At 39.1% G+C, this 26,350-nt stretch overlaps 6 non-coding genes across 6 annotated transcripts; 3 read left to right on the forward strand and 3 right to left on the reverse strand.

Annotated features, from left to right (window-relative positions):
- Nucleotides 1–1,068: 1,068 nt before the first annotated feature.
- Nucleotides 1,069–1,156, reverse strand: trnay-gua. The gene is given in 2 exon segments: nt 1,069–1,104; nt 1,120–1,156. It is a non-coding gene; the product is annotated as a tRNA-Tyr (tRNA).
- A 586-nt stretch (nt 1,157–1,742) lies between these two features.
- trnaq-cug lies at nt 1,743–1,814 on the forward strand. The gene has a single exon. It is a non-coding gene; the product is annotated as a tRNA-Gln (tRNA).
- Nucleotides 1,815–2,285: 471 nt separating this feature from the next.
- Nucleotides 2,286–2,373, reverse strand: trnay-gua. The gene is given in 2 exon segments: nt 2,286–2,321; nt 2,337–2,373. It is a non-coding gene; the product is annotated as a tRNA-Tyr (tRNA).
- A 586-nt stretch (nt 2,374–2,959) lies between these two features.
- On the forward strand, nt 2,960–3,031 carry trnaq-cug. The gene has a single exon. It is a non-coding gene; the product is annotated as a tRNA-Gln (tRNA).
- Nucleotides 3,032–3,501: 470 nt separating this feature from the next.
- trnay-gua lies at nt 3,502–3,589 on the reverse strand. The gene is given in 2 exon segments: nt 3,502–3,537; nt 3,553–3,589. It is a non-coding gene; the product is annotated as a tRNA-Tyr (tRNA).
- Nucleotides 3,590–4,175: 586 nt separating this feature from the next.
- trnaq-cug lies at nt 4,176–4,247 on the forward strand. Its single transcript has one exon. It is a non-coding gene; the product is annotated as a tRNA-Gln (tRNA).
- The last annotated feature ends 22,103 nt before the right edge of the window (nt 4,248–26,350 follow it).

A 26,350-nucleotide genomic window follows, 5' to 3' on the forward strand; every position in this document is an offset into this window, starting at 1 on the left:
CTGATTGTTCGCTGTTGACGTAGCGCAGTCTTGCTATTTATATGTCATGCGAAGAGGCCATTTTGTGACCGGTCAGGTGACTGGGGAATGGTTTTAGGAAGGCCCATATTTGAGTGCCCTGACCTGTTTCTGTTAGAGATTCAGTTAGGAGCACATTGGGTGCTTTGGTTGTACAGGCCTCAAATGTTGCTTGGAAGCTAACAATTTTTGGGATTGGGATTGCTTTTTCCTTAAGACCAACGACTAATTCAGACCCTGGAAAACAGGTGAACTGAGTTAACTCTGTAATCTAGTGCTGTAACTGATCAATTGCTGTGCTTCTCAAGTGTATACAAATTGTTTCTTGTTGGCATCAGTTGTTTAATTGGGTATGTAATATGTATGCTAAAATGGCTGTTGTTTCAGTGTCTAGTGTCTTTTGAACAGAATAGGATAAAGTAACTTCTTTATCTAGCTACAGTTCCAGAGATATTTGTGAACAAATCTCCCTCTGCCACTCTTGTCAATTTAGGCAGATGTGGGGTTCCATGGTGTAATGGTTAGCACTCTGAGCTCTGAATCCAGCGATCTGCGTTAAAATCTCGGTGGGAACTGAGCTTTAAGAACTTGTTGATGCACAAATGAAATACTATGAGTTGTATTGTGATGTCACTATGTCGCTGAGCAATGTGCATGTATGTCACAGTATAAAGTCCTTCTTGGGTACTAATATACAGGCAATATCTTCCTGTACCATTATGTGTGAGGAGAGGTTATAAGAAGGCCCGTATTTGAGCGCCCAGGCCCATTTCTTCTCAGAGTCTCCGTTTGAAGCACATTGGTTGCTATGAGTGCTTCAGGCCTCAAACTCCGCTTGTGGCTAACATTTTTGGGATCCAGGTTTGGGATCCATTTTTCTTTAATCGGTTATGCGAAGTTTACTCTAAAATGAAACTATTGATATTTTCATTCTAGTTTGTTTCAGGTGCTCTGCATGGTCATCACCACCTCCATACATGACATTGTCTTTGAAATTGTTGATCATAGAAACACGGATCATAAACAAATGCTGCTCTTGGAAAACACTAATCCTTCGAGCCGGAGTCGAACCAGCGACCTAAGGATTTCAACACGGGTTTCCTACAGTCCTCCGCTTTTCCAACTGAGCTATCGAAGGGTACGAAGCAAGCTTTAAGCGCTGCTTTTCACAGCACCCTCCATTAGTATCCAATCCTGTCCATTCCGATTGTTCGCTGTTGACGTAGCGCAGTCTTGCTATTTATATGTCATGCGAAGAGGCCATTTTGTGACCGGTCAGGTGACTGGGGAATGGTTTTAGGAAGGCCCATATTTGAGTGCCCTGACCTGTTTCTGTTAGAGATTCAGTTAGGAGCACATTGGGTGCTTTGGTTGTACAGGCCTCAAATGTTGCTTGGAAGCTAACAATTTTTGGGATTGGGATTGCTTTTTCCTTAAGACCAACGACTAATTCAGACCCTGGAAAACAGGTGAACTGAGTTAACTCTGTAATCTAGTGCTGTAACTGATCAATTGCTGTGCTACTCAAGTGTATACAAATTGTTTCTTGTTGGCATCAGTTGTTTAATTGGGTATGTAATATGTATGCTAAAATGGCTGTTGTTTCAGTGTCTAGTGTCTTTTGAACAGAATAGGATAAAGTAACTTCTTTATCTAGCTACAGTTCCAGAGATATTTGTGAACAAATCTCCCTCTGCCACTCTTGTCAATTTAGGCAGATGTGGGGTTCCATGGTGTAATGGTTAGCACTCTGGGCTCTGAATCCAGCGATCCGAGTTCAAATCTCGGTGGGACCTGAGCTTTAAGAACTTGTTGATGCACAAATGAAATACTTTGATGAGTTGTATTGTGATGTCACTGTGTCGCTGGCGCAATGTGCATGTATGTCACAGTATGAAGTCCTTCTTGGGTACTAATATACAGGCAATATCTTCCTGTACCATTATGTGTGAGGAGAGGTTATAAGAAGGCCCGTATTTGAGCGCCCAGGCCCATTTCTTCTCAGAGTCTCCGTTTGAAGCACATTGGTTGCTATGAGTGCTTCAGGCCTCAAACTCCGCTTGTGGCTAACATTTTTGGGATCCAGGTTTTTTTTCTTTAATCGGTTATGCGAAGTCTACTCTAAAATGAAACTATTGATATTTTCATTCTAGTTTGTTTCAGGTGCTCTGCATGGTCATCACCACCTCCATACATGACATTGTCTTTGAAATTGTTGATCATAGAAACACGGATCATAAACAAATGCTGCTCTTGGAAAACACTAATCCTTCGAGCCGGAGTCGAACCAGCGACCTAAGGATTACAACACGGGTTTCCTACAGTCCTCCGCTCTTCCAACTGAGCTATCGAAGGGTACGAAGCAAGCTTTAAGCGCTGCTTTTCACAGCACTCTCCATTAGTATCCAATCCTGTCCATTCCGATTGTTCGCTGTTGACGTAGCGCAGTCTTGCTATTTATATGTCATGCGAAGAGGCCATTTTGTGACCGGTCAGGTGACTGGGGAATGGTTTTAGGAAGGCCCATATTTGAGTGCCCTGACCTGTTTCTGTTAGAGATTCAGTTAGGAGCACATAGGGTGCTTTGGTTGTACAGGCCTCAAATGTTGCTTGGAAGCTAACAATTTTTGGGATTGGGATTGCTTTTTCCTTAAGACCAACGACTAATTCAGACCCTGGAAAACAGGTGAACTGAGTTAACTCTGTAATCTAGTGCTTTAACTGATCAATTGCTGTGCTACTCAAGTGTATACAAATTGTTTCTTGTTGGCATCAGTTGTTTAATTGGGTATGTAATATGTATGCTAAAATGGCTGTTGTTTCAGTGTCTAGTGTCTTTTGAACAGAATAGGATAAAGTAACTTCTTTATCTAGCTACAGTTCCAGAGATATTTGTGAACAAATCTCCCTCTGCCACTCTTGTCAATTTAGGCAGATGTGGGGTTCCATGGTGTAATGGTTAGCACTCTGGGCTCTGAATCCAGCGATCCGAGTTCAAATCTCGGTGGGACCTGAGCTTTAAGAACTTGTTGATGCACAAATGAAATACTTTGATGAGTTGTATTGTGATGTCACTGTGTCGCTGAGCAATGTGCATGTATGTCACAGTATGAAGTCCTTCTTGGGTACTAATATACAGGCAATATCTTCCTGTACCATTATGTGTGAGGAGAGGTTATAAGAAGGCCCGTATTTGAGCGCCCAGGCCCATTTCTTCTCAGAGTCTCCGTTTGAAGCACATTGGTTGCTATGAGTGCTTCAGGCCTCAAACTCCGCTTGTGGCTAACATTTTTGGGATCCAGGTTTTTTTTCTTTAATCGGTTATGCGAAGTCTACTCTAAGATGAAACTATTGATATTTTCATTCTAGTTTGTTTCAGGTGCTCTGCATGGTCATCACCACCTCCATACATGACATTGTCTTTGAAATTGTTGATCATAGAAACACGGATCATAAACAAATGCTGCTCTTGGAAAACACTAATCCTTCGAGCCGGAGTCGAACCAGCGACCTAAGGATTTCAACACGGGTTTCCTACAGTCCTCCGCTCTTCCAACTGAGCTATCGAAGGGTACGAAGCAAGCTTTAAGCGCTGCTTTTCACAGCACCCTCCATTAGTATCCAATCCTGTCCATTCCGATTGTTCGCTGTTGACGTAGCGCAGTCTTGCTATTTATATGTCATGCGAAGAGGCCATTTTGTGACCGGTCAGGTGACTGGGGAATGGTTTTAGGAAGGCCCATATTTGAGTGCCCTGACCTGTTTCTGTTAGAGATTCAGTTAGGAGCACATTGGGTGCTTTGGTTGTACAGGCCTCAAATGTTGCTTGGAAGCTAACAATTTTTGGGATTGGGATTGCTTTTTCCTTAAGACCAACGACTAATTCAGACCCTGGAAAACAGGTGAACTGAGTTAACTCTGTAATCTAGTGCTGTAACTGATCAATTGCTGTGCTTCTCAAGTGTATACAAATTGTTTCTTGTTGGCATCAGTTGTTTCATTGGGTATGTAATATGTATACTAAAATGGCTGTTGTTTCAGTGTCTAGTGTCTTTTGAACAGAATAGGATAAAGTAACTTCTTTATCTAGCTACAGTTCCAGAGATATTTGTGGACAAATCTCCCTCTGCCACTCTTGTCAATTTAGGCAGATGTGGGGTTCCATGGTGTAATGGTTAGCACTCTGGGCTCTGAATCCAGCGATCCGAGTTCAAATCTCGGTGGGACCTGAGCTTTAAGAACTTGTTGATGCACAAATGAAATACTTTGATGAGTTGTATTGTGATGTCACTGTGTCGCTGAGCAATGTGCATGTATGTCACAGTATGAAGTTGGGTAAACGTCCCTATTAAGCTCACCAAATCCGCTTTTCAGACATTTTTAATGTATACTGCCCCCATTTAAGTGAGAACATTTTAGTTAAAATGAAAGTCTAATCTCTCATTTTAAGTGTCAATAATTCATTTATACCAATTTCTAATGTTTGTTTCAATATGTGTTGTCATTTTGTCTGTATCTCTATCCTATGGTGTGCTTTCGGCATTTGAAATTGGCCAACATTTCTGGTCCAGTCAGCTGGTTGAAAGTGCAGGTGTTTTTATGAAGATTTCTGAAGACCGACTGACTGAACGAAAACAATTTCAGGTTCAATACTAATGTTCTAAAGATAGTAAATGAGTCAATTTCAGGATATACAATTGAACAATAACTTTTCAAATGTTAATCACATTTAGGATAGTAGTTTGAAAACATTGTAAAAACACATTTTAAAACCATTCAGTTCATTGTGGAGTACTATTAAAACATACAGTTCATTATGAGGAGACATCAGTCATAACATATTGAAGCTCATGTATCATTAGCCTATAACTTAAACAAAATAAACAAGAAAGATGTCAACATTTCTGCAATTTCTACTTTCTCCTAGACTAAACGTCGGCCTATGCTCTTTGAGGTGATTGTATCGTTTTAGTAAGGCTATCATTTGCTCCATGCTCCATCTTAGTAGTGTAACATAACATAGGCTATAGGGTGGTCTAAGCTTTATTTTATTTGTTTGTTTCAATCTTTTGCCCACGTTGTGGTTGTCTTTGTCTTACGCTATCAAGTCGTTCATGGCTTTCATCTTGTTTTTGTAGATTTTCAATGACCTCATGATTGCGCAAATAGAATGGTCCAGGTCCCTACAGCCCTGCTTTGCAGAGGATGAACTTGCGCTTCTATCATGCGTGGGCATGAACTGTAGTTCTTTCGTGTTTTAGTCATCTTAAACTAAAACTCATCTGAAAAGTAAAGATTAAAAAATTATTGCTAATGTTAAGATAGAACACAGGCCTATCCAGAATGAAGTGACCTATGCAATATCACTGATATTTAAATGTGGGTATTAATTATCTGAATTATGGAGCTGATTCATCAGGTGAGGTCAAAATTAGGGAGGAAAATGGTTCAAAGGTCAAAAGGGAGAAAATCCCCATTGAAACACAGTAAAGTGGGCTTAATGGGAACAGGTGGGCTTAAAGGGAACATCAGTGAATTTATGGTTAAAAGACAGAATATTTTATTCTACTCACATGACATTAAAAAACAACTATATGAAATAAATCTATATATGGTGCACTAACATAATATGAAAAGTATAAATTGATCATGTAGAGAAGTAATTAGCTATACTCATTTACATCCACCTCAGTCAGTGTGATTTTTTTGCTAGAGTCCCCTTTAAGCCCACCAGGTAAAAATGTTAATTTAAAAATAAATAAAGATAAACATATACATTTATTGTCTATTTAACAGTATAATAATATAAACTGTGTACAAAAATATAAACTATACATGCTATACAAGTTTTTTTGCAACTTCTTCTGGGATCAGCAGACACATGCCACACATGTGCTTCGATAACTCAATATCGATAAATGTGATTGCCTTAAAATAAAAAGTGTCATTTACGTAACAAGCAGCTTCATTTGAAAAAAAAATCACACAGCAAAAAATGATAATGTAGTTTTTTTTTATTTGACTCAGAAGTTGCAAGTGGGCTTATATGGTACGTGGGCTTAATAGGGACGTTTACCCTCCTTCTTGGGTACTAATATACAGGCAATATCTTTCATATTTGAGTGCCCTGACCTGTTTCTGTTAGAGATTCAGTTAGGAGCACATTGGGTGCTTTGGGTTTGAAGTCTGAAGTATGAAGTCCTTCTTGGGTACTAATATACAGGCAATATCTTCCTGTACCATTATGTGTGAGGAGAGGTTATAAGAAGGCCCGTATTTGAGCGCCCAGGCCCATTTCTTCTCAGTGTCTCCGTTTGAAGCACATTGGGTGCTGAAGCATATTTCTCTATTTTAACATTTAACTTTGGAATCTCAAAAAACGTATGATAGCCAAAATGATCTGAAAACGATAATATATAATCTGTATTGCTCAATTTTTGAATTATGGGGGTCAATTGGGAATACACAGTAGAAAAGGAAATAATGAATACGCCAGTGATGTTGGTGGGCATAGCCAAATACAGTTAAGTGCATTAGATGAATCTTGGCGGTTTTTCTCTTAAGACAAGGACCCATCTCATGCTGGGCAGATATAAGAATCAGCAGTGTGAACTCAGCCTTTTATTCACTCCTACCACTTACAGGGATAGGAATACAACTGTGATACACTGTCTGTTAAGCAAGACCTTGGCTCCCGCACATACTAGCCAAGAGTGGGATGCTGGATTTTGGCATCAAACTCATGCTATACCTTTGAGAATTTGCCAAACCAAAGCCTACCTCTCAGGTTCTGGGGACTGAAAGTGTCACGTTTAATCCTGGATTTGTTTTCTTTCATTCAAACAGATGAATCCAGACCACAGTGGAGACACTTTCGATGGGGAGTCGGGTGCAAAGCTATTTGTTGTGTATAGCCTATGTGTGACTTTGCCTAATCACAATATCGATGGCACACATAAAAGTGTGGACACCAGTCAGAGGTGCCCTCAAGCTCCTGATTATAAAATATTGTGTGAAGCACATTTTCACTGCTTCTTTTTATAACATCATGCCGTTCTGCATGTTTATTCCCGTCTCCTTGCTTCAAGGGTGACTAATATTTTTCTCTGATATATTACATATATTTTGATATGTCTTCTGTTGTGGGGCCATCTATTTACTAATGCTGAATAATAAATATAAGCAAACAAACAATGGTAAATTGATTGTTGTGAGAAAGGAGAACATCTGCCCTGATCAAATGCTATCACAAGCAGCATCCTATCAATCAGAGGAATGCCATTTAGCATGCAAAGTTAATGGAAATGCAAGCCTTCTTCCAAATGGCATGCTAAACAAATAGCATTTGGGTAAAGGAAAGATTCAGCCACGTTCAATTCTCTGACGGAGGTATTCCTGAATGGAGGTTTGTTTGTAATCCATAAACAGAATAGGCGTGGCTTTTCGGAATGCAGATGGCACTTGGTGTTCTCAGTGCAGAGGGATACTGCTGTTTAAATGACATATTTTCCTGTAACTTGAGAGGTGACATGACATAATAGAATTGCCATTAAAACCTATTAAAGTCAGAAGCAGTGGCACTTACAATGGCACGAACACAACGATATGCAAGTAGAAGAGAAACCTTTGGGGAAACTGAGTCAGTTAGGACATCGATCGCCATTATCTGTTCAATTATAATTGTAAGGGATTACCATATTGTCAGATAGCATTGTGAAGTCAAAGGGCGGCTGCAACTTTGAAATGTCAGGGTAAATCATTCAATACTGGATTAAAGTAAATCCCGGCTGTAGGAGAGTGCTGCAGTCTGGTTTAGGGAGATGATGTCTTTAAAATGCTACCACTGAAGAATGGAAGATGTGGTTATTTAAATAAATGTTGGTGCGCTTCACGTGCGCCCAGTTACGGTATGCATGTTGCATTGTGCTTGATGTTCTTCATCAGTGACCTGTAATGGTGAAGTGCTACAAGAATAATACCCGTGGACTGGTGGCTGATGGACACAGACATGGTCTCTCTGTCACCTTATACCTGTCAACACCAGGGTGAGACACATACCTGATAATCATTAAATTAAACACATAGAACCTTTTTACTTATTTCTGGCCTCTTGGGACCCATTTGTTCATGAAAAGAAAGGAAGGGAGGAAAAAAGGAAAACATCACACCTCACTGGCTTCCAGTACCTCACAGATTCTTAAGAGAGCCAGAGTGAGAGGATACAATTTCATCCAATGAGGCAGGTGGCAGAGGCAGCAATGAAATCAGTCAGCTATTGCAATCTGCGGGTCATTGACACTGTTCCTGCTATTACAGATACACTTCCTTTAGAACTTTTCCTAATAAACTTCCCACTCCCCCCTACCCTTCCCACATTTATAAATTAGTATGAGCAATGGAACTATTGTGCAAGCAATGACTCACTTCATTAACACAAGGTCAGGCTTTCAAAAGAGGAGCCCAAGTTCAGGCACCTTACCATGTCCTGAATGGAAGACGTTATTTGGTCTACTTCTCTGTCACTCAAGCTACCCTCATAGACTGGGTGAAGCAAGCTGTTAAAACTCAGGTAGCATGAAGCAACATTCTGTCAAGGGTTCAAATTCATTAAAGTGAACATTGTTTCATTGGGGCATGGGGCACCCTCTTGAATACGTGCACTGTTTTTGGTTGGGTGAAAGACAAATCTTGACACCCTCACAGACACAGACCAGGCCAAGAACACTCAGCCGGGTACAGAGTGCCCCCCTTGCCTTGGAGCTGTGAAATGGTTCCTGGCTGGGCAATCCTGCATGGTTAGTTCATGCTTTAATGTGGATTTTTCTGCATACCTCCAAGCCACAAGGCCTCAAGCTTGAATTTAGACCTCACTGCATTCATAGAGAATCCAGGATCTGATACCTGATGTACAGTATTTGACTTGGGCCAACCATTTTTGCTACCTCTATTTCTAATTCAGTTATTGTGTTTTGTAATTTTCATTTATGTTTCAAAAACACTATTAAAATCCTGTCTGTGAATGTGTGAGTTTATTTTTCTTGCTATGATTTATTGAAATTGTTTTATTTTTTTCTTTCTTTTGAATACCAGGTAAAATCACATGTATGACACCACTTTCACTCAGGAAGGAAAAAGTACTTTACTGTAGTTCTTCATTTTTCTGAAATTGTAAACCAACAATATTCAAGAGGGATGTATGGCAACATCATTCACTTATGTGTAAGGTGTAAACTTAATGTAATCTAAACGCTCCATTACTTGTTTTAGATAACAAAAAGTAACTAACTAAACAATTTTGTTATTTTTAGCTCACTTTAGCAAAGATGTATGATTGATGTTTTTCATCCAGGGCATTTATGTAGCATGCTGTGTTTACTTGAAACTGTGTTTCTTTGGGTTAGACACCAAAATACAGAATGCTTTGTGAGCTTGGAACTAGTAATATTCTGTAATGCTCAGTTAAGTAATAGGCTTATAGATTCCAGCTGACATTTCTCATTCATTACAGATTATTTTAAATATACATTTTTTAATTATAAAGAAAAATAAAATTGATTTCTGGAAATGCCAGATGTCCTGACAAAATGCACTTCCCGACGAAATTAGTTTTACTGTTCAGATTAGAGATTATATAACATGCGCCCATGTACATTGTCATACCCACACCTTTGGTGAGAGTCTGTGGGCACCAACTCTATGGCTCTGTCTGAACCACATTAGCTCTACAGAAGCACATAGGCAGTTTTACCATAGGCCATAGGTAGGCAATTGCTTGGGGCCTCGTCCGCCGAAGCGGCCTCATGAATTTGTGTTTCTTTTTTTTTTAATTTATAAAACATTTTTCTTTTCTTGTCACTCCAAATGAATGATAATCTGTAATAGATAAAAATAAGTCTGTCTACTTGTAAATGTGGGCCTATCCAATTAAATGTCTATATTTGCCAATATTTATTATCACCCACATTTTACATTTAATGGACTATTCCACCTTGACCTTCCTGCATTTGTGCCTACTCAATGACGTAGAAATTCGAGTTGCCATAAGAGACAGAGAGTCACGATGTTTGTTACCATAAAGCGTTTTCAAAGTGGATTTGAGAAGAGCAAGAGGAAGAAGGAAGAAGCCCAGTTTAAAGAAAGTTTGCCTAAAGTTTGACGAAATTCTTTAATAAGAGACAGCCAGAGACTCCATGACTGAGGAGCAACAAGTAGAATGAGAGCACCTATTATCGACCACCCTAACCGCTAGTGTGTTTACTTAGTATTTATTACAGAGGACTGGACATTGTTACCTATTTAAATGTAAGTCCTGTAAAAATACACATAGTAAATTGTCTAAATGTAAAAAACTAACTTCATACATATACATTTAGTTAGATTTTGATATAGTAATACAGCCTTATTTACTACATCAACTTTAAGACAAGCAACACGCTCAAAATTATCTCATCGCGACCCATTAAATCCAATGGCACAGACGTTGCTTCATAATTTCATACTGCTTTCCTAACGGTTATTTTGCATCCTGCGACTTGGGTTACACCAGTGAATATGTACGGATTCCTAGACATGCTGATAGTGACCACCCTTTCTCATATTAACCTCAAATATGCAAGGCAGGACACTTATACAGTATGCTAGCAAATTTATGTCAAGTTGCATTCGTTTATATGGGGTGGTCAATACACGTCCCCTTAGCAACCAACATCTAGCGCTGGGCCACCTCTGAGTTATTTGCACATAAAAAAATCGCAAAATTACTTTAAAAAAATAACTACTGGAGGATAACGAGGACATTTTTCCTACATAACTAGGTACAGGTTGTTAACGATATTTTGCTTATTTTTTCATATATAGTTGCAAATCAGTTTACGTTTTCCTGTCTGTCGAACGAAGTTGGTTGATAATAGGTGCTCACTCTAGCTGATGTTAAAACAGGTGTAACGTTAGTTGAAGAAGCTGAGCTAGCTAACGTTAGCAGCCTTACTGGTGCCTCAGCCTGTTGTGCACCCACCGCACCTACTACAACTTCTAGCGTTACTGCCTCTGCTCGTTGAAGTGAACCAGCTACAGTGTGGGAGGAAAGTGTCAGAGGCGACACAGACAGACAGCAGCAGCCCACCACAAACCAGACACCCGCTCGGACCGGGACTTTTACCCCTAGAGAATAGTGGATGTTCAAATGCTTTATCAAAAAGCATGTACTATACTTTTGTCTCGAAAGAATGAAAGATTATATACTTATAATCTTTTTCTTGCCATATTTTCTTCTTCTAACTGACTGAAGGTCATTTGAAGTTCTTCAGTTAGAATTCTCATTTGGGTCTGTCCTTTAGTGCTGTGGCTTTGTTAACTGAAAAGAGCTGCCTCCAAATAGTGTTTGTCCACTAGCTATGATCGCGTTAAGCAAAATGGAGAAGGGCCGCACATTGGTCTTCGCCTGGGGCCTCCAAATCACTAAAACCGCCCCTGCAGAAGCAGAGACCCTTTTGACAATGCCTATTTCTCATTTTCATTAATTAACAGTTTGCCTGGACTAAACCATCCCTGGTTTCTTCTGTGATGTTATTATATTTTTCCCTATCACATAATATATAGTCAGAATATTGTCCACCTTCCTGTATATTTACATTTACTTATTACAATTACAAATAGATGCTCCTTACCACGGAGCAACTGTGAAACTGAGAGTTTCCGGCATTTTGAAAGTCACCTAAGGGCTTGTCCTCGGTATGGATCCTTGCACTGAGGAAATCCGCAAGTTGCAGAGAAATACGGAACGTGGAATGTAGGCAACAAACAACACCACTGCCCAGGACAAACAAAACCCTTTGCTGTGATAAGTAAAGTAAAATGTGAACTTGAGTTAAATAGTGTGCATATTTTGTTTCTAAGATGGTGACTTGCGATATGGTTATTATGTGTGGAAACTATACTGTAGACAAATGAGCCCAGGATGTGTTTTTGTGTTAGTTAATGTGTGCATATACTAACTAAAGCAAACACAGCATCACAGCTAAATAAACTAAAATGAAATAAAATTTAAATAACCCACGGCCACTGTCCACACACACACACACACACACACTACATTCGTGCTGTATGTGTGTATGTAAGTATTCATGCGAGTGTTGCTAGTGGATTATGCATGCTTAAGAGTGCTGCTGGAGGCCAGCGTCCAAGGCCTCGGTCACATCACGCTCCTCTTCTTCCAGATTAACTGAGTTGGTACCACTAGTCCCAGTTTACCTCCTAAACATTTGTCCTCTGTTTTGAGTTATGGTTAATTATAAGTGTCGCTTAAGGGCCACTGACAAGCAAGGGCAGGCATCAAGGTGATTGGGAGCAATAAAAGCAGTGCGGGATGCACTTTTGGTCTGCTCTGACAAATCTGAATTTACAGCTCAAAATTTACAAAGAATTTGTCCCAAATATTACGGTGCCCTGAAATGGGGCGACTACATCTAAAATGTTATGCAATTTCTACATGGTGAAACCAAAATGTATTTAAAAAATACCCTTTAATAATAGTTGACAATCTACACTTTAACCAAATGTGAATTGTTTGATTACAAATTTTTAATTGTGGAGTGAAATCAAGAGCCAAATCAAGATTTCCTTGAAGATGAATCAATTGCCATATTATAGTGAGAACGCGCAAGGTCCCTTGATGTTGCCAAACACCTCGCCAGCACTTCATAGCTGTCCACCGGCATTGATGCTGAGATTGATCACTAAAAGGAAGTGACTGGAAAAAGAAAGGGATTACACTTGTCAAATGCGGTCAATAAATGTGGACCGGGTGATCAAATGTTTGCAGTAAATCTTACACAGTGTCTGTCTAGCTGCAGCAGAAAACAGAGTAATGAAAAGTGCCCCTGATGGAAGAGGGCTGGGAGCTGGAATCTCTTTTGGCATCAATTCTGGGCTTAAAGGACCAGAAGTACCCTTTCTGCAGTGTTGTTTTATCATTTTAAGAGATCAGCAATATTTTCAACAGTATTTTTTCCCCCAAGCTTCTACACACTACAAAGATATATTCAATTTAGATGCTCAATCCAGGATATCTTTGCAGATATGTTCAAACATGTGGAATTGCAAATTACTGTGTGTTTAATTATAAAATTAACTTGATATAGAGAGCAAAGTTAATTATTTCTTTTAAAGACATATTGCCTTGCTATTCAACATATTTTAAGTTATTACTTTGAAAAACTTACCTGTGCTCTTTGCAAAAGAAAAAAATACTATACATATTTATCTGTCAAATACCCAGAAGTGCAGAATTCTTCAGAGAGTGATGAACCTTTCAGTCCTTCACCTACAAATGCCACACACGTTCCAGTGATGTATCCCATTGTTGCTGGAATGTACTAGTAGTGCGTAATAAATAGAGACAAGGTGAAGCCCGGTGGAGATATTACAGAGGTTTATGTTATCCGTCTGCTAACAGCAGAGTGTTATTTACAGCTGAGTTTTCCTTTATGGAAAATCATGCCGTGATTGATTTGGGATAATGTGATGCTGTGGTAGTTTGAAGCTGCTGTTGAGGGCTCAGGTTAACAGAAAAACACTAACTTCTATAAACCACGATGGAGATAAATCATAGTTTTGCCGATGACTCTGACAGCAGCTTAAGCAGTGGCAATCATCAAAAGCTCCTTGGGATATTCTGTGCCACGCACCAAGCATGGGGTAAGAGGGCATTTGCGGTGGGGGGTGGGAGGGGGTGGTTATGTGGGTTGTCTGGAGGCATGCGGAATCAGCCATATGAACGACCCATCAGTAGGCAGGTGTTTTACATAAATATGTGAGAGTAAATTCTATTGACAAAAAATGCAATAAACCAAACTTTCAAACGTGACTGCACCCCTACACGTTCATTTGGCATGCGCCACTTGCTTATGCTGTCTAGTGATATTATAATGTTTGCTTTTGTCTGTAAGAAGATTGATGTTTCAAATGTCCGATGAAAAGGAAGAGGAAATTGAACTGGGAATAGCCTGAAGTGCTGTAAAAAGTACCAGGCACAATTATTAAAAAGCACTTAAAGAGTCAAATAGGATGCACATATAAAAAATGTTCAAAAGAGCGTCTGCAAGCTGTAATGAGATCTTTTCCTTCTGTCTTCTTTGATGCCATTTGATCACTGCGCAATGCCCACTGAACAGTGGTTCTGTGGTCAATATGCTTTGCAATATACATGAAGCCTAGTACATTAACACAGCAGTATTTTGCATGATGGGTTGATTTTTGAAATGCATTATTGGTATAAACTCAGCGGTGGACCCAAATGGCTTTTATCCTGAAGGCAAAAACAAGACACAATGAAATCTGCAAGAAAAGGTAGATTAAAAAAACCCTTCCTTTTCAGTTTTTCTGGTTTCGCTGTCTTCAGAACCACAACCTCTTACTCTCCCTCTTATCTCCTTCGTAGTCCCCATGACCCAACTCTGCTTCCCATACCTTTCCTTCACCCACCAGCTGGGAACAGTGCAGCAGAAGCTTTCTCATCACATCCAAACCTGTCTGATTATATCCTCAAGGCTCACATTAACTCAGCAGACTTCTTTTCTGCGTATTTGATTTACCTTCAGCAGCTATTTCATGACAGTGGTGAATACAATAATGAGTGCCTCTATGCAACTTTAGTTATTTGGTCTTTCTGTTATAAGAACAGTAAGAAGCAGTTCTTATAACAGAAAAAAGCAGTACTATTGTTTGAACTACATAAAGTTCCTGTTGCTCTGTCTTGGTGTGTCATCCGAAAGTTTCTGTAAAATCATTATTTACTGTAATTGTTAATAGCTTAAGTTGAAGGAAAGGTGATCTGACCAATCAAATGGGATCTTTTGATGTTGCCACAGTTTCAAATACAATAAATATTATTTATAATAGGTTTCAAAATTCTTGATTTACAACAAACATGTGGTTTATAATACATGTACTGTATTACAGGGTTTATGGGTTGGCAAATTTAGAAAATTTCCTGGTGTAAGTTTCAGAAGTAAAATATTTGAGTTATTGGTATTGATGGTACTGAGGGAGGGAAGGGAGGGGGGGATGGAGGGCCCTTAAAAATTTGTTGCGGGGGCAATACATGTTTTGATAAATTCTGGAGTTCAATTAAATTACATTTAAATATTTCATAACTGAATTGTTCCATTTAGTGTCCCTCATAGGCAGTGGATAAACATTGTAGTCAAAGATCTGAGAGATGAAAGCTTAAACAGGGCTGTGGCCTTTGTACTGTGATAGGTACCTATGACATGCCTTTACAAGTCAGCATCTAGGAACTCAGCCAGTTAAAATTTCACATCTCCAATTCCAGTGCCTTTATTGAAACATGTAGGGTGTGTCATAGAAACTAGGAAGAAACTATGAAAAACAGTGCCCCCTTGCAGTGCTACTAAAAAACACTGGGGAAACTGCACTATGACTATGGTCAGCACACTCAGCAGGGAACATGGTGGCAGAATCTAAGCACATTTCAGGACGAAGGGGAGAGACAGCTGGCTATCGCTATTCTACTGAGGCTGCTCATTAGTTAATGAGATGAGCTGTTTTTCCACTGGGAGCGGGCAGAAAGAAGGCAGGGTGTGGCATAGAGAGGTGAGAGCCCCTCCCCTTCTCCCAGCCCGGTCACTCCAGGGAACTGCTGGTCCACCAGCCCCCCAGCAGAGTTATTCAGGATGTTCGCCAAACCCTGTGCAGGTTAAGCGGGGCTGTATTACACCTGCTTCTCCAGAGATCATGTTCAGTGAGGCGAACAGCCACCGGACAACCCCAGCAGCCGCTGTACTGTGTGCAGGCTGTCAGCACTTCCCACCCCCTGGAGAGGCTCCCGGGCGGGCTTCTGCTGACAGAGATCCATTCTCCATGGCCACACAGGCATATCCCCGCGCTTACTGTCGGATGCTGTGCTTAATAATGCCAACTACATTCACTCTTCTGGGAAAACAATGAACCCACACACACACACAAACACAAAACAATTTATTTTGAAGCAATGCTCACTTTATATTGTAAAAGCAATATAGAATCAAATCCTTTATATGTCCTTATTTTGATGAACAATCCATCAATATAATTAGAAAAGGTAATAACATCACACAAAACTTAAATTTCACTCAAGCAATTAAGAAACAAAATCTGAACATGGACCACTGTCTCAGTGCCCTGGGGTACTTTTATGTCAATGAGAGACATGAAAGTGACATAAAAGTGCACGCGTCTGGGAAGGGCCTCAATATGCGGCATCTTCTTAGAGGCTAACACCATGTTTCCCAGTGTCCTAATTACTGCTTTTCTCATTAGATGTGTCAAACCTGAGCCTCCCGCAAAGAGACGTGGACCAGCAAAACCAATCCTCAGAGGCATGCCAGGACTGCTGGGAAATGAAGAGAAAAAGAGAATTGCTAATAGCGCATTTTATGTAGTTCCAAATGGAAGGCTGGGCCCTGGAACAAAAGTGACTGCACTTTTGTCCTCTCCCCATGCTTATTTTCAGCCACTTATTGATTATTGTCTTGGCAGCATGGGAGCAACGTTACGTTTAAATAAATATAATGGTACAATCCTGTTTATGGAAGCTTCTTTATTGAGTCACCTCTCTTTTTTTAAAGATAAATGACACAATATTGCATCAAATCTTAGTCTAGTTCATTTATTCATTCCAGATTACTCCAGAGAATCTTTTAACCTCTTTGCGTAAGCCCTCTAGTAGCTAGGATGTCGGTATCCTGAGATTGCTCAACTCAGACATTCTGTGCTCCTGCAACCAAAATGTGAGTAGAAACAAACCCTGTGTTCTAATTTTATTAGTTGACAGTACACGACAACTATGCCAAATATGAAGTTTCTAAGTCCCACCATTGTTGCGTAGGTCATCCATTTAACAAGCAGCCCCTTATCGCTCGCAGCCATACCACCACACACTCTGATCCTGCTGTCTGGCTGAAGCTAAGCAGGTGTAGGCTTGGTTAGTATGTGGATGGGAGACCACCAGGGAATACTGAGTTGCTGTTGGAAGTGGTTTTGGTGGGCCAGCAGGGGGAAATCTTCCCTCTGGTCAAATAAACCCCAATGCCCCAGTCCAGTGAGGGGGACACTGTGCTGTAGGAGATGCCGTCTTTTGGATGAGACGTTAAACCGAGGTCCTGACTCACTGTGGTCATTAAAGATCCCATGACACTATTCGCAAAGAGTAGGGGGGTTCCCCGGTGTCCTGGCTAAAATCCCAGATCTGGCTCTCGCAAAAACTCGTCACCCAATCATCCTCTGATTTAATTGGCTAAAAAAAATGTTCTCTCCCTCCAGTGGAGCTGCTCAGTGGCCAAAAATAGAAGGTTGTGGTTGTACTGGGCAGCTCCCAGGTATGAGTGTGAAGCAGGGCATTCCTGCAAAAGAGCATCCGTGCTCAGTGAACCTACCCTGGGTAAATAAAGGTTAAATAATAAATAAATAAAACCTGCAGTCTCATCTGCAACTACCATCTCTAAGCATGACACAGTGGACAATACTGTCTATCTGGATGTTCCACCACCAAAAATTTGTATTCTGTCACACCAACAGTCCAAAGGTATGCCAACATATTAGTGAAAAACACGCTGACAGAATAGTGAAATAAACAAGTAATTTTTGTTAAATTATCCCATGTCATTCTACTAGCAATATATGCAACTAAATATGGAATAAATATACAATCATACGATTGGTTTTACATGTAAAGATGTCCCTTTCAACATTCAGTGGTCATTCATAGTCCTGAACAATCAAATTGAGAAATAAATATGCACATAGAAAGCAGGGGTAAGTATTTACAACGGTCACAGCAAAAGACAACTCACAATTTATACCAGTGTACCTCAGTAATTGTCTTTTCCTTTGGTTTGTAGAAGATTGTACTTGTTTTGCCAACTCATCAGGGCGGCTAAGCAAATTCCCTTGGGTGTGGGTCAAAAGAGGAGGAATCATGAAATCTAGACGAACATATTACTGCATGTAACATTTCAATTATTTATGTTGTGTCATATTTTGAATATTGGGATGGCAGGTATATAGTACCATCCTGCCAAGTTATGCCTTGCCAGGGTGGGATGCCCCACACCTATACAGCACAAAGAGTTTGGCACTTTTCAGGGTGTCCTACTGAAATAACAACAATGACCACAGACCCTTAAAAACACAAATTTATCTACCTTCTGACTTCACATCAACAGGCAGAATTCACTAAGAACTTCACACATCCACACAATAAAGCCCCAAATTTAGGGGATTTCATATTCTTCCTCCTTTTTGCTGCTGATGACATCATCATAAATGCTCTCTCCCATTGTACATTTAACTACATCAACCAATAAAAACATTGAATACACTAACAAAATGGACATATATATAGACATGCACACATTTTTAAAAACAAAAACTACTTCACTAGTGGCATGCTGGGTAGCGCATTTGCGTGTACGCAATACCCCATTAAAACACTTCCATTTAAAAATATAACACTTTTAATTCATTTGTCATTCATGGTAAAGGAAAAATGACTGATTCCATGCCTATGTATTTCTTTCAGCTAGAACGTGTGAGTGTTTGCTTGTATTTGTGTATGCACATCTCTCTCGTAGCCTGCATGTCTATACATTACTATTATAACTTAGTCATAACACAGTACAAAAATAAATTGTATCTGAAGAAAAACATGTCTTCAATGTACAAAAATGCCAAAATACGAACACATACAAAGCACTGTCTTTATGTAACCAGTGGTAGCTAGCTTATCTGCATTGTGTTTCGAAGAAAATGAAGCCCAGACCAGAATATCTTCAGATCTCCGTTTATTCTGTTACAAAAATAAAATAACGGATTCCTCCGGTCAATCATGCACATAAGTTTGAGCTCCTCTCCCATGTAGCACAATAAATGAAAAGGGGGAAGCAGGGAGGGACGGAGACAAGGCGAAAGAAAGAAAAAGCACGCAAGCTGTATTACAAGGAGCCATAGAAAAACAGAAACATACCTGTTCAAAAATATAATAACGGATTCCTCCGGTCAATCATGCACATTAGTTTGAGCTCCTACACAAATTAAATGACACAGGAAACATATTAGCATACTACACAGTGCATTTAGCTAACACATAACCTTATACATATAATTTAATAAAGAGACCATAATGTTGCTTACCTCTCCCATGCAGTACAATAAATGAAAAGGGAGAGGTAGAGGCGGAAGACCTCATTTATAGGGGGAAGTGCACGTAGGAGCACAGAAACCGAGTCTCAGTCATTCCACATGTTGACTCTGGAGGCTTAACATCAGATAACTATTTACACAAATTTTATTTTTATAATAATGTACATTTGACATATTACTGCTGTACAATTTACCCTGTTACATCCAATTTAACAAGTCATTAATTCAAACCTGCAAAATCTAGGCCTGCCATTAAAAGTATTAATATTAACATTGGGCCGAGTTACAAGAAACCATATCTTAGCTCACACAAATTAAACAAGCTGAATTCCAGAGCTATGCTACCCAATACTTCCTACATTATTTCAAGTAACTTGGCCCTGTGTACACGCATACAGTACATTAAGGGGGCAAACATATTTATTTCTTATTCTTATTTTAATCAGCCCATTATTTGTGTGATCCTCCCTCAATTGCGTATGCATTAAGGAGAGAAGCACACCTTGCAACAACTCAGGTAGATGACATACTTACCTCACATCCAGCCCTGTGCGCTTCTTTGGTACATAAGACGCGTGTTTCTGGGGCAGAATGTGTCATATCAGCACTTGAAACTAGCCGCAAAAGGCTTGGTGAATTTGGCCCTTTGTATCTTGAACAGAGATTACAGCAGGATCCTTCTGCTAAGTGATGGGAATGGCTCAGTAAAATACACACAGGAGGTTGAAAGAGGGGGAATGAAAACCCTTTTTGACAATGTTAATCCTCACAGCTGCTTTGAGGTAACAAAGGCTTTTTACCAGTTTTTCAGATGTTGGATTGTAGGGCGCGAAGGCTCGACAATGTCAGAGGCTCCTGCACTGTCTGCGAAACATCTGTCTGCTTCATGAACATACTGTGATATAGTCCCTCGCAATGGAGTGAAATATCAGCAGAGAAGCAGCCCCTCACTGTTAAACAGGCCTCACCTACTTGCAGCTCACAGCCAAGGCCATCAGCAAACAATCACTTAGTCTTTCTGCCATTCACTTTCTCTAACCTGTACTGGATAGAAACGCCATCTTTGCTAAATATATATTATACATTACAGGTATATGATATATAAATATATATACATGATTTTTCATTTGGGTATAAGCAATAGATGGATCATGTCAACAATTATATACAGTGTCATTTGGGTTTGATGAGACGTTTAAGGCCCAACATATCTCATCTTTGATTCAGCAAAATTAGACTTTAAAAATATTAATGTTACATTTTTTTTCTGAGATTGGTCATGCTAACAAACCCCAGTTTGTGAGTAAGCAATATATAATAAATGCATTATATATATTGCCCCACAATGGATTGCTGACCTGTCCAGGGTGTATTCCTACCTCTTGCCCAGTGAATGGTGGGATAGACTCCAGACCCCCGCAACCCTGACTAGGAATAAGTGGGTATAGATAATGGATGGACTATATATAAGTAAAATAGAAAATAGAAAATAGATTTTCCATCTGGGCACTTGAAACACTTGGAGTAATTCCATTCCAGAGACGGAGCGGGTTGACCCCAATGGACAGGTGAGAAAGACAGAACAATGTGCATAGGTCTCTGTTGTCATCATTGATTACAACTGAGCAAAGGTGCCCCTTGTACAGTCAGTATGTCCATATATATGTAATATATATTGGGTCTTGATAGAGACATTTTGTGGATATCCATCTATTGCTAGAAATGGTATTTCTAATTAAATTACAGTCATTGTCAGGACAAACACTGCTCTTGGTTTTTAATTGCTGCAAATTAGAATCTAAATGATTAAAAAAAAAAAAATTGAAGTGAAAGAGGATTGTGACCTAGGAACTAGTATGTCAGGAGCACCCAGCCACACTATTACCAGCATAGGTGAGATTAAATGAGATAGGTTACTACCGGTCTAGGAATTCTGGAAACCAGTACAATGTACAGAGCCTGGCCAATACTGGATTTGTGTTGGTCTGATACTGATACAGATATTTAGGTAGCAAAATTTACAGAATGCTGATATACCTGCTGGTAGAAAACATACAATTTCATGCAACTTAGTTCTGTAAAAATAACAAAGAGGTACTTGAACAAATGTACAATTCACATGCCTTCTAAGAGTGGCAGGTGTTAGTTTTTCCATTTATTCCACATTATAACCACTGGACCCACCTTGGTGTACTGTATGTCCACCGGGAACAATCAAATTTGTTTAGCTAACAGCCTGCAGAGGCCTGGGGAAATTATGAAAACCTTTAAGTTACAATGAGACATGAGTGCATTACATTATCTGTGCATAAAAGCAATGAACTGAAATCATGAATAACATTTGCTAGTTAGCTAAATTAGCTAAAGGAGTTAGGATTGCAGGACGTTGAAATAATTTTAGGACCAGATATGTTTTACAGAGTTTTTTGTTTGCTTTCAAGCGTTTAATGAACTGCCAAGAAAATTGCCATATAATCAGCACCATGGGTTCGGCTGCTTTATATGGTACAGTTACAGCAGCAGAAATATAATGAGCTTGTGGGTAAACAGCATGCTGCGAGCATGTTTTACTGATACAATTGCATTACACAGACAAATTCTCAAAGCAATCACAAATGCTTAGGTCTCATTAATATACATTTTTAAAATTGTTGTGTAGGTGCTTCTATAAAAGGCCTATATCGACAGATAATATTGATCAATTTAACAGACATATTGGTTGGACTTACTGGGAAACTGCTGTAGTTTCTGTATTTTAGATTAAATGAAGAGCCTAGCTCATGTCTCACTGCAGTAGCTTTGACTTCTATGAGGCAGCTGAGGCAGCAGCTGGAGGAAACACCAGGCAGAAATGCAGTTTTAGGCACTTTTAATGTCATTTTATAGGAGAACTCCCTATCCCTTCGAACCTCCCCCTCACTTCCCCTCTTCCGCGTGGTCTGAAGACACATCTCTTCAGTCTATACCTGGACTAACTGGCACTACTCTAAATCATTTCACTTTAAATCCCCCCTTTCATGACACTCATGTTACATGTACCCCCATTCCAGCACTTTGTAATTTGTGTCCTAATATTGTAGCTTGTTCTTCTCCCTAGTTTGGCCTGGCATAAGTTAGGTCAGAATAATGTTCACTGCGTGAACTGAACTGTGTTCTTGGCTATAAATAGCTGTACTAAATGAGTATTGTACCTTATTGAACCTGTGTTTTGTAGTTGTCCAATGACCATGATATGCACTTTTGTACGTTGCTTTGTATAAAAGCGTCTGCTAAATAAATGTAATGTAATGTAATGAGAAGCCGATAGTTGTACAGAGTTTTAAAGTTTTGTTCAGGATGCTAATCTTCATAAAGATTATATAAGTTGCAGTGTGTTTTTATAAGAGGTTTTAAAACTTTAAAAAAAATTTTAATTGTATTTTTCTTGATTGTTGGGATGGTGTCATTTGATGTTGCAGTTGGTTGGTTACAAGATAAGTTGATAAATGATTATGCATAGTACTTTTATATTTAAAACATGATATAACGTAGAATAAAAAGTTATTGTCCTCCTCCTGGCCATCTGCATCTATTATTTCCAGTGCCCCCTTCTCCTTCCTGTTCAAGGCCTGGAGGAGTGCAAAACAGGCACAAAAACAACCTGGGCACAAGGGGCCCCTTAATGAGCAATGGAAAAGGATGAAAGGGGGAGAGATGGAAGAAAGGGCATTGCTACAAACCTGCAAAATAATACTGTACAGTAAAATGAGGTTTTAGTCACATGCAGTGTTTTAGTAAAGTGAGTGTTCAATGGTTTGTCCAGTGAATATGTAATGCTATGCATGTGAGTGTTTGTGTATGTGCAAAGCTTCTGTCTGTCCTTTGCTCACGACTGTGTGTGGAAAGGAATGTATGGAATTTGTAAGTTGTTCAGGCACAGAGCTGGAGTAAAGAGTTAGTCATCAAAGTGATCACAGGCATCACATACATAGAATTAAATTATTTATGTGAGAAATACTGAAAAAATAATATATACCATACATGCAAACATGCATGAGGTATTCAATACACGCCTTTAAATGGTTGATAGATTTCTGAAAACACAATGTGTATTTGTCAGAGTGAAAACACCTTCAGGCTTCTAGCTAATTGCATAACCATTTCTTCTATGTTCTTTCTGTGTTGTTCCTCCTCCCATTGGTAGATTTATGTTCTCTGCATCATTTCCTTTCTGACGCTGAGACAGTCAGCATCCGTGAGGGATTCTGGGAGGTCAGGCATTTAAAGCTAAAAATGATGATATTGCATCACGGTGATAAATAAATTGATATCCGGACGGAAGCAGAATGACAAATACCAGTACTTGAGGAGGCCCATTAGCTGTTGACAGCTTCTGCAAGCGATGCCGCACGGAGCGAAGGACCATAATTCTGTCTTATTACAATACCAATCTGTGCCTTCGTCTCTGTTGAATTCATTCATTTCTTATAGTCTGTCCTGTCTCTGCTTCTTGTTTTATTACCAACTAACTTGCACGTTATGGACTTAATTTATGGCAGGAAATTGAGCAGCAGCAAATCACAGAATATTTCCATTGATTAGCTCAAATTGTCTAATCTGCAGTGTGTTCTTAGCTCTTGATTGGGTGGTACTTACTGATTGCCTTCCATAACATAAAAATCAATCACCCCAGAAGCAAGAAGGTCAGCTTGATAAATTACATCTAATGCAGCTCTCTGTCCTCAATCAAATATGTGGCTAGTTTTATTCCATAAAATTTATAGTGAATTCAAATTTGTTTAACATGCACTAATGCAAATTTAGTTTGTGATTCCTATATGGTGGTCTTACTGCATTAATATTATGCTTTATATTGTGCTTTAAACCCTTGGAAGACATACCATGCAGGATTTTACCCTGAAAATATTATAAAATTGCCATGCTAAGGCGTATCTATGATGATGCACTGGCAATCTCTGTCTTTTTGCACTTATGCTGAATTTGTGCACCTTTACCTTTACTTGTTATTCTAAAATGTGATTGGGACATTTCTGGGTGTGGCACTCTTTTCTGTTTGAAGAGATATGGGTACAGCTACCGAGCCTGTGGTTTGTGATCAGTGTTTGTTGCTAGCTTGCTAGCTACTGCAATGGCAGAGGTAAAGAAGCAGAAGTACAGCAAACTGAAACAACAATCATACTGGGCTCGTTAAAAAACCAGAGAAAACCTTGGAAATACTTTTCAGCGACAGCTGAAGTTCACAAAATGGATGAAAATCAATGTAGAGTTGGAGTGTTTTCTTTTGGACCTGTAAGTAATGTTACTTCTAGCTACTCAGGTTAGGTACTCGGCATGAGTGGGCAGGGTTGAATAAACAAAAATTTTATTCATCAAATAATGATCTTCCTAAAGCAACAGGCTGAAAGAGTTAACAAAGATAATTAAATTGGTATTGTAATGACAATGAAAAAGACCACAACACCGCTGTTCACATGAAGGGCTAGCTGCTGTGTGCTACTGGCCAATTAATTTTGAGATCTGCTGACTTCCTGAAACCAATGAGTTGAAAGCACCTTTGCTTGTGGAGGGAAACAGATCAGGTGTTATATCTGAGATCTGAAGCTATGATGACCAGGGCTGATTTTTATTCAATGAGACAAGAACTCTTACTGGTCCCACGAGTGGACACCTGTACGCATTACTGTCACTGTCAAGAAAGGAGAAAATCAACTTCTGCATTTCATGCCAAAAGGCAGGGGATTCATCTTGCTGCTCTTTAACATACTGGATGACCATTGCTGAACTCTGCGTGGCAATGCAAAATGTATCTTTGTCAAAATGCCTTTATCAAATAATGCTCCTGAACTTTCAGTGTTTTCAATGTCATTTTGTACCAGGTGCTTCATCAAGAACTTATTGAACTGAATTATTTTAAATGCATGTGTTTCAATGTCACTCATAAAATGCATAAAATATGAATTGCCATTGGCCAATGTATTCTCAGCTTAAATCAAAAGGTCTGAGTTTAATGAAGTTCAATGAAGAGACTAATGCGTTATTTCATTTAAATCCAAGTAGCTCACAAACTTAAGAGATGCTTCAGCAAAAACATGTCTTCAGAATTTTCAGGCAGTGGAAAGAAAGAACCTGTACAGTAACTGCTCTCATTTGCTGACCTATGTTCACATTGACTCAGAGCTTGCTGTACTAAAAATAAATAAAAGATATAAATAAAAAATATTTTTAAAATGAATGGCTCATTTAAAACAAATAGAGAGGAGCACACGTTAGGATCATATGGAAAAGCACTTTACATTTAACAAACATAAGTAAGCAAAATGTTTCTTGTTTAAGGTTTCATGTCTTCAAGATACAAATAAAATATATGTTAAATACATGGTAAATACATGCAAAATGTGAAATTATAATTTTATATTATATTAAATATTCACTATGTCATTATTTTATGTTGATGTATCAAACACATGCTTTGAAAAATAGATTAAATCTATATTTATACAACACATTTTCTAAAATCTAAGTAGAATAAAAGGGCATATTCGTATTCGGTCATACACTGGAAATGTAATTATTTTTGGTATGGGTTCTTATCCCAATATCAGTAGTGTGGGTAAATATATGCACAAGCACAATCAGTAACACACATGTGGGAGAGAGACAGACAAGGCAGTGTGGAAGGAGAGAACAGTGTAATTACCATTCTGTAATTCCATCCCTTGCCATATGGATAGTTGGTTTCTGTTTTAAAACTCCATGTCCACAATGGAAAATTTTTACTTCATGATTACACAATAAGTATTCATATAACTCCCTCCAATCATTGTTTTAGAGTTCAAGATACTGATGACGTTGGAAGACAAAAGGACTTAATGAAAAATGCTCCATAGGAACATATGTACAGCAGAAGCTGAAACATGACACAGGGGCAGTCATAGAGTGTAGTTCAGTGTAAAAGGAACAGTACGTTTTTATAATGGATCTGGGGTTTTCGGGATCTCACCTTCTCCAAACATCTGAAGCAGCAAAAAGACAGATTTGATTCTCATACAGAGTTGGTCCATGTGCAGCATGTGGGTACAGTGCTTTTCCCAGGTCCCAGTAAATCATTGTTAAACCCCTCAGTTAAATAGTCCAC

This window comes from Anguilla anguilla, chromosome 5 (assembly GCF_013347855.1).
Source record: "Anguilla anguilla isolate fAngAng1 chromosome 5, fAngAng1.pri, whole genome shotgun sequence".
NCBI lineage: Eukaryota > Metazoa > Chordata > Actinopteri > Anguilliformes > Anguillidae > Anguilla > Anguilla anguilla.